Source organism: Elephantulus edwardii, unplaced genomic scaffold (assembly GCF_000299155.1).
Source record: "Elephantulus edwardii isolate Elephantulus edwardi_28Jun2011 unplaced genomic scaffold, EleEdw1.0 scaffold00112, whole genome shotgun sequence".
Taxonomy (NCBI): Eukaryota; Metazoa; Chordata; class Mammalia; order Macroscelidea; family Macroscelididae; genus Elephantulus; species Elephantulus edwardii.
Genome location: NW_006399862.1, coordinates 1,362,095 through 1,371,860, shown reverse-complemented (window position 1 = coordinate 1,371,860; position 9,766 = coordinate 1,362,095).

The following is a 9,766-nucleotide window of genomic DNA, read 5'->3' as shown; positions in this document are numbered from 1 at the left end:
GCAGCCCCCGCGCAGACCAGCGGACCCCGGGCCCTGGCGCGGCTGGAGTGTTTTGATATATTGTTGTGTGTTGTTGTTGTACACTGTTGAGTTGGAATCAACTCCTAGCTGACCCTCCAGTGGGTTTTCAGAGGCTGAAACTTATATGACAGGAGATTGACCATCCATCCTTCTTTCATGTAGCAGCTATTGGATTCCAATCAGGAGCCTTTGAGATTGCAGATTAGCATCTTATCACTTCTACAGGTTTTTTACAATATTTTGTACCTCACTGTCTTTGTATATATTGTTCACTTTTCATTTCTCTCATTTGTCTGGTAAGATTAAAAAAAAAATAAAAGAATCAGTTGAAATGCTTCCTTTGCCCCAGAAACTACCTTGAAAACTACTCCATCCACCATACTTTCACTCAACCTCCTAGCATACTGATTTTAATTATGCCTCTGTGCCTTCTATGCATCTTGCATATGTGAAAATATATGTTTCACAAAATAAAATGCTAAGTACCATGATGAATTTAATTACTTACATGAGAATTAAATTATGTTTGTGTGTACAGTAATTCACCCAATGCGTGATGAATGAATAGAACACTAGTAACTACCCTCAGGGTCTGAATATTCTGAATATCAGAGGGGAAAATGTGCAGATTTCTATTTAGGGGGAAAATAAGAGCCTCTGCAATTTTTTACCTCATTCAGTAATTTGTAAATTAACTTATGTGTTAATGTATAAGTCTTATGAGATGGGGTAGGAGATTGCAAAAGTCCATTAGCTAGTTTGATTCAAAATGGTATTTTTTAAAATTTTTTTTATATTACTCTGATTTATTTACAAAGCTTGATTACATTGTTTTTCACAAAAGATCCTTTTCATTTCCTTTACCCCACCCACTCATTGAATTATGAAACCCTATGATTAACACCCTACCTCCCTACGTCCTCATTCTTCTATTTTCACATCCCCCCGCCCCTCACCTTGGATCCTAATATTAATTCTACAATAATGGTTCTATACAATATTTGTCCTTGTGGGACTGAGTTAGTTCACTCAGTATGTTTTTCAGTCCTTCCCAAGTTAGGTCGTAATTTACAAAATCATTGCTCCTGCAGGCTGCGTAGCATTCCATTGTGTAAATGTACCACAACTTCTCAATTCATTCCACTGTGGTTAGACACTTGGGCTGTTTCCATGTTCTTCCAATGGTGAATAATGCTGCTATGAACCTTGGTGTACAAATTTCTGTTTGAGCTTCAGTTCTCATTCTTGGTGTATTCCAAGCTGGGTTATAATGAAATTTTAGAAAACAAAAAGTGAGAGGGGAAAAATGACACATAAAAGGTATTTGAGGATATCGCAGTTTTAAGATCATAGTTATGATATTCTGTTTTTTCAATATTTTTTAAATGTACGGTTCAAAGCTCTTACACATATTGTGCATGTATTCATATGTGTGTATGTGTTTATACTGTTGTTATTTATCATAGAGCAACTCATAGCTAACTTTCAAGTAGATTTCTAATGTTATAGATCAGAAGGAAGGAAACTGTCCGTCTTCCTTGTGCAGAGTAAGTAGACAGTGGATTCAAACTGCATGCCTTTACGTTGATAGTTCAATTCCTTACTAGTAACACTTTAGGACTTAAATATATATTTATCATAAAATGATCAAATTTTATATGTCAAGTCCAAGAAAACAACAGTTCTTTCACATGGGCCAATTAGCAGCATCATGCTAGATTGAGAACAGATTGAGATTGTTAACAATTTCAGCTTTGTCAGCTCCACAATCAACACTCATGGCTCCAACAGTCAGGAAATAAAAATCTGAATTACATTGGGGGGAAAAAAAATCTCTGTTGGGGACCTCTCCAGAGCGTTAAAGGGCAATGATGTCCATCTAGAGATTAAGGAGAGCCTGATTCAGGCCATGGTCTTTGCAATTACTTGTATGCATCCAGAGAGCTGGACAATAATTGAAGGTGACAGAAGAAGAATTGATGCCTTTGAGATATGGCGCTGGAGAAGAGCACTGAAGACTCCATGGCCTGCCAATAGAATTAACAGATCTGTCCTGGAAATAGTGATACCAAGTTACCCCTTGGAGGCAAGGATTTTGAAGCTTTATCTAACATACTTTGGGTATGTGGTAGGAGGGAGACAAGTCCTTGGAAAAGGTCATCATGCTTGGAAAGGTGTTGTGACAGTGCAAGAAAGGAAGACCGTGTATGAGATAAGTTGATACAGTAACTGGAGTAATGTAATTATGTGTGTCGGAGGCAGTGAGATTGGCTCAGGACAGGTTAGGATTCAGAACTATTGTGCATAGGGTCACTATAGGTCACTATAGTTGACTCTACAACACATAGCAACAATAATAATTATTCAGATAAGATACTTTTAAAAAAAATACAGTGACTTTATAAATGAATCTCATCTGAAGGACTACATAGGAATCAAGTTGTGTATATCTATGGACAAAATCATAGAAGAAGCTTAATATCAGCAGTCAAAACAGGGACAGAGGCTGACTGTGCAAAGTACCATCAATGACTGAAGAACAAGTTAAAATGAGGTTGAAGAAAGAGAAAACATTTCCACAGAACCAAAAAAAAAAATTAATTATGGTTTGAGTTTATCTCACCTGAATTTAAATATTATCTTTAGAATTGGGTTGAAGTATTCATTGTCGATGATCATGGACTAGATGAGTTGTAAGATGATATCAATGATATCATCCATGAAAAGAACAAGAAGTCCTCACAAGCAAACAGGAAAACGAAAAACCAAAATGCATATAGAAGAGACTCTGAAAACTTCCCTAGAGAATCAAGAAGTCAAAACACAAGAAAAATATATTGAAGTGAAAGAGTTGAAGAGAAAATTTCAAAGGACAGAATGAGAAGTAAAGCAAAGAAGGATGGCAGAGAGTTGGAATTTGAGAATAGAGGGAAGAACTCACTCAGCATTTCTTAAACTGAAAGAGCTGAAAAGCAAAATCAAACCTCAAGTTGCAATATTTTGAGGTGCCGTGGACAAAATCTTGAAGGATATAGAAGCATCAAAAGAAGATGAAAGTAATATACTGTGTCACTGTGCCAAAAACACTTGCCTTACAGAGAAATATTTCAGCAAGTACCACATGATCAAGGGCCAAAGGTGATGAAAGAAGATGTTTAAGCAGCACAGAACACACACACACACAAAATAAGGCCCCAGGAATTGATTGGACGTCAACTGATATGCTTCAGCTGACAAATGCAGACCTGTATGTGCTCACAACTTTATGCCAGGAAACTGGAGGACAGTGGCCTGGCTGACTGATTGGAAAATGCTTACATTTATTGCCACCTCAAAAAATGTTGATACAACAGAATATGTAAATTATCAAACAATGTCATTAATATCACATGCAAACAAAATACTGCTGAAGATTATACAAAAAACTCCTATAGCAGAAATCGACAGAGAACAACCAGAGAAGTTCAAGTGGTGTTTAAAAGAGGCCATAACACCAGTGATATTACTGTTGATGTCAAAATAAGAATAAGTATTTTTACTATATTTTCCATGCAAAGACATTTGACTGTGTGGATCATAACAAATTACAGCTAACTTTGAGAAGAATAGGAATCACAGAACACTTAACTGTGTTTATATGAAAGCTATACACTAAAGGAAGACGGTGTTGTGTGAACAGAACAAGGAAACACTACTTACTTTAAAATTAAGAAAGATGTATATCAGTTGTATTTTTTCCCATACCTATTTAATCTATATCATAAGCAAACTATTCAAGGAGCTGGACTTTATGAAAAGGAATGTAGCATCAGGATGCAAAGAAGACTCATTGGTCACCTATGCTATACAGATGATATAACCTTGTTTGCTCAAAGTGATGAGGACTTGAAACATTTGTTGCAGAAGATCAAAGACTATAAACTTCAGTATGGACTATTTCTCAATGTTAGGAAGAAAAAAAATTCCAACTCGACCAATAGACAATATAAAATTAGATGGAGAAAAAAATCAAAACTGTCAATGACTTCATCATCCTTGGATTCACATTCTACACCCTTCGTATAAGCAGTCAGAAGATCAGAAGCCATGTTGCTGTGAAAAGCAAAGACTGTAACAGTCTGCATTTAGGGATCTTTCTAAGGTTTGAAGACTAAGGTACACACGTTTCAGGCCACAGTTTTATTCAATCACTTTCTATTTATCTGAGAGCTAGAGAATGGATAAGGATGACAGAAGAATTGATGTCTTTGAGCTGTGGTGTTGGAAAAGAGGACTGAATATCCCGTGTACTGCCAAGAGACCAAACAGATATATGCTGAAAATAGAACTGGCAGGGTGCCCCTTGAAGGCAAAGATGACAGATTCATCACGCATACACTGGGCATATTGACAGGAGAGGCTGTTCCTTAGAGAGGAATTTTTTCTTAAAAAGGGTCATCAAAAGAGAGGAAGACTCTCAACTAGGTTGGTTAACACAGTGACTGAAGCATAGGCTCAAGTACTTCAGAGATGATGATAATAATGGCATATGATAGGACAAGGTTCAGATTTTCAGACCTGTAGTTCGGAGGGTCATCTCTCTCTCTCTCTCTCTCTCTCTCTCTCACACACACACACACACACACACACACACACACACACACACACACAGAGTAGCCTCGTGGTAAGAAACTCTGCTGCAAATTCAAAGGCATGCAGGTTGAATCCACCAGCTGCTCTTAGGAGATGAATGGACGATTCCCTTTCATGTGAGTTACTTCCTCTGAGAACTGCTGGAGGCTCAGCTGTGGGTCAGTTTTGACTTGATGACACACAGCAACAACAATGTATATGAACACATAACACAATATATATGAATAAACAATTTATATATAAATATGAACATATAAAATCAACAAGAACATACATGTGAGAGATTTATACACACACATATATATGAAGCATACATATGTTCTTTTAATCACATGTATATTATATACTATGTTTTATAGATGCAGTATATGTATATAAAAATTATTAGGTATAAATTAAATATTTATATATCTGGTGTGTGTATATATATTTCCAACATCTTGGCTTAATTAAACTAAAGGATGCACAACTTGCCACATATGTGCTCTGTATAGTAAAAGGGACACAAAGAGAATTCTTAGCAACCCAACACACACTGGGGAAATAAATTTCAGGACCACTCAGTCCCAGTCTACTCAATTCCACATGTGTCACGCATCAGTCTTTAATGGATATGACATTTCAACGTGTTTAAATTTAGATCTCTAAAGAGTTGTATGTGTTAAATGCCAAAAAATGCTTTTTTTCCTTTTATTCCCATGTTGATTATTGTCGGTATTAGACGCCATTGAGTCAAGTACGTCTCATAGTAACCCTATGAATAGCTGACCTGAACCATGCTCTCTCCTGTCCCATCTTCATCATCTCCAACACACTAGAGCCCATTGCTGAAGTCACCACATCAATCCATCTCATTGGGGATCTTCCTTTCCCTCTCTGATTGTCATCTTTCAAAGCATAATATCCCTTTCTAAGGAATAACCTTGCCTAGCTATATGTCCACAATATGAAATATGAAGTTTAGCCATCTTTGCTTCCAAGGAGCATTCTGGTTGCCTGTTTTCCAAGTCATTTTTTTTTTTCTTTTGGCAGTCTGGAATTTTCAGTACTCTTTTCTTTTAATACAACTCAAAGGCATCAATTCTTCTTCTGCCAACCTTATTCACTGTCCAGTTCTCTATGCAGGTGATTTAGAAGACCATGGCATGAATTAGAAATACCTTAATCTTTAAATTGACATGATTGATCTTCAGCATTTCAAAGAGGTCACTGACAACAGACTTACCCAATGCAACACATATCCTGATTTCATGACTATTGGTATTAAGGGTGTCAATTATTGATCCAAGATTAAGTTACTAACAGCTTTAATGTTTTCCTCCATCCCTCATAATCTTGACTGTTGGTCTGGTGGTGAGGACCTTTGTTTTCTTGATGTTAAGATGTAATCCATAACAAAAGTTGTAGTCTTTGATCTTCTGTGAAAAGCACTTCTTGTCCTCCTTATTTTGAATGAGCAAAGTTGGGTCATCTGCATAATGTTAGTTGTTGATGAGTCTTCCTGTGATGTTCAGGCCACATTCTTCTTCATATTTTTCAACTTCGTGAATTATTTGCTCAGCATACAGGTTGCGTAGACGTGGAGAAAGGATGTAATCTTGATGCACTTCCTGATATTAAACCACAAAGTTTCCCCATGCTCTGTTAGAACAACAGCTTTTTCTGGTTGTTTATCAATCCGGTGGTAAGAATCTTTGATTTCTTGACATTGAGATGTAATCCATTCTGAGGGCTAGATGCCTTGATCTTCTGCAACAAATGCTTCAAGATCTAGGAAGCATCAAAAGAAGTGGGAAGGAAAACAAAGAATAGCTATGCCAAGAATAATTAACTTACACTGAGAGATTTAAGGAAGTAGCACATGAACAGGAGTCAATGATAATGAAGAATGAGGTTCAAGCTGCACTGTAGGAATTAGAAAAAAAAAAAATAAGATCCCTGAATTGGCGGATTAACAATTGACATGTTTCAACTAAGAGATGCAGCCTTCGATGTGCTCAGTAGTTTATGCCAAAAAATTTGGAGGACAGCTGGTTGGATGAGTTACTGGAAGAGATCCATATTTATCTCTATTTCCAATAATGTTGATCCTACAGAATGTGGAAATTATTGAACAATAGCATTAATGTCACATGCAAGCAAAATATTGAAGAAGATACTTTAAAAATGCCTAGAACAGAACATTATCAAGGATCTGTGATAAATTCAAGCTGGTTTTAGAAGTGGCCATAGCAGCAGGGATATTATTGTTGATAGCTGATGGAACCTGGTTGAAAGCAGAGAGTAGCAGAAGGATGTCTATTTGTGTTTTATTGACTATGCAAAAGCATTTGACTGTGTGGATCATGACAAACTGGCAAATATTGAGAATAATGGGAATCCTAGGACACTTTATTGTGCTCATATGAAATCTATACCTTCACTAAGAAATCTTTGTGTTTAAGATACTCTAAATATCCAGTCTACTCTACTGATTGAAGTATATGCAAAGATTTAATTCAGAGAGTATTCTAATTAAAAATGAACCATAGGTCAGCTGTAAATATAGGATGCTGTTTTACCATAAGCATTAGTCAATGCAGTCGATCACTGTCTAAAATCCCAAGTTTAAGATGATAACAAAAAATTAAATAACATCCAGGAGCCTGGACTCTATGTGATTGACTATGCAGGTGACCGACCCAAGAAGCAACCACCATATGTTGTGTGGACACGCTGAGTGTTGCTTGTAGAAAGGAAAGTGAAATTACTGAGAAAGGCAGGCAACTTCAAAGTTTTTGTGTTACTGTTCCAAACACTTACACCACAGTCTCTAGTCTACAAGCTGTCTATCTTTGCCTGAATTTGCAACCCTGAAATTTTTGTGCAGTCTGCTCTCAAACTACCTTAATTCATTTTATAAGCCAATAATATCTTTTCTTTCAATAGCAATTGTCAATGTTTGGACAGCCTCTCAAGATACCTAGATCCACTCCACTCTTACTTTTGTATTTTTAAAATGTCTTTTTCTCCCATGTAGGGAACAGTGGTGATATAGTCTATCGATAGAGACTTGAACTGCTCAAACAACTGCCTATCTTCCAGTTATAATCCAGCAGTGGCTCTTCAAGCAAAAAGTAAAATCACACCCCGTTTGTGTGATTTACAGCCTCAAAAAATTGGAGGCTCAGGTTTGAGTAGGTTCCAATTTAAAGACAATGAGTCTTGAGTTTTTCCTGTGTGACAGAGAAATCAATTTTTCCTCCTGAGACAGTGACACAGAATAATTTACCAGTCTATCTGTTCCATTTATGCAGAAGGAGCCTTAAAGTTGCAAATCTTTCCTGCCCAACAAAATTTAAGTCCATGAACAATTAATACTGCATGGTTTGAAATCAGAAAAATTGTGCATCAGGGATGTTTCCTGTCTCCATAACTCTTCAATCTCTATTTAAATAGATCATTTGGGAAGCTCGATTTTATCAGAAGAAATGTGGCATCACCAGGAGAGGAAGACTCATCAGAAACTTGCTTGTTGAAGCTGAGTAAGACCTGAAGTGTTTCCTACAGAAGGTCAAGGACTTCAGTCTTCAATATAGATTGAAGGTCAACATAAAAAACCCAAAGATTTCAACCACTGGTCCAATTGACAACACCATAATAGATGGAGAAAAAATTGAGGTTAACAAATTCAGGTTGCTTGTTTCCACAATCAACACTCTTAGCACCAGCATTCAGGAAATCAAAAGACTAACTTTATTAGAAAATCTGCTGTCTGGGATGTCTCCAGACAATGAATGATGTCAGTCTTGAGACTAAGGTATTCCTGATTCAGGCTGTGGTCGTTACAATTACTTGCTATGCATCAGACAGCTGGATAATGACTAAGGATGACAGAAGAAGAATTGATGCCTTTGGATTGTGGTGGACCACCAAGAGAACAAACAGATCTGTCCCATAGAGGGTAAAAACAAGTTGCTTCTTGGAGGCAAGGATTTTAAAGCTCTGTTTGACATACTTTGGGCATGTGGCTAGGAGGTGTACCAGTCCTTAGAGAAGGACATCATGCTTGGAAGGGTGGAGAGGAAGACCCCGGAAGAGATGGGTTGACACAGTAACTGGGTTAACAGGGGTAGGTGTGTTGGAGTCAGTGATCTTGGCTCGGGATGAGGCAGGCTTCAGAGCAATTGAACACAGGCTGACTATGAGTAGCAGGGAATTAAATCACACATAACACCTATTAACAGGGGAGCTCTGGTGGTTTGGTGGTAAGGAGCTGCACTGGCAACCTAAAGCTCAAGATCTTAACCCACCAGCTGCTGCTACACAGAAGAAAGGCAAACAATTGCCTCTGCTGTAATTCGCTGCCTCTGAAAATCTTTAGAGGGTCAGCTATTGGTTGGTTCTGACATAAAGGCACACAAGAACTATTAACAAACAAATACGTCTTCAAGAAAGTACAAGAGAGTGTCTTGGAGGCAAAAATGCTAAAGCTTTGTTTCTCCTTCTTTGATTACATTGGTAGGAGGGGCTATTCCTTGGAAGGGAACATCATCCTGGGAATGGTGGAGGGTCACAGAAGGAAAGGAAGACCCTCAGTGAGATGGACTGATACAGTATCTGTAGCAATGTTGTTATTGAGCCTTCAAGTCAAACACGACTCATAGCGACCCTGTGAACAAAAGGCCTGAAGCCCCTCTACAACTATCAACTTTTATTATAGTTCATAGATTTTCTGCAGGCATGTTATTTAGGAAGTGGATGCCAAAAGACTCAGGAATAGTAGAGATTTTAAAGGTGGCACAGGATAGGACAGGGCTCGTATCTGTTGTTCACAGGTCTCAACTCAATGGCATCTGACAATTATAACAATTATTATCCTTATTATTGCTTTAACTGTAGATACTCAGAAAACACAAATTCTGATGAGCCCTGTAGACTCTCAACGGTAGAATTGGACTTCAGTTCTTACTCATAGTTTTTGTTACCTTATTCAATTATTACTTAAATTAGTTTTGCAGATGGGATCGCTCAGGCACAACGAAACACAATGAAAATTAGGAAAATGAGAGTATGTTGGGGGTGTGGGATGTCAGTATTCAGAGAGAACCAAGCCCTTGACCAGCTGCTTAAA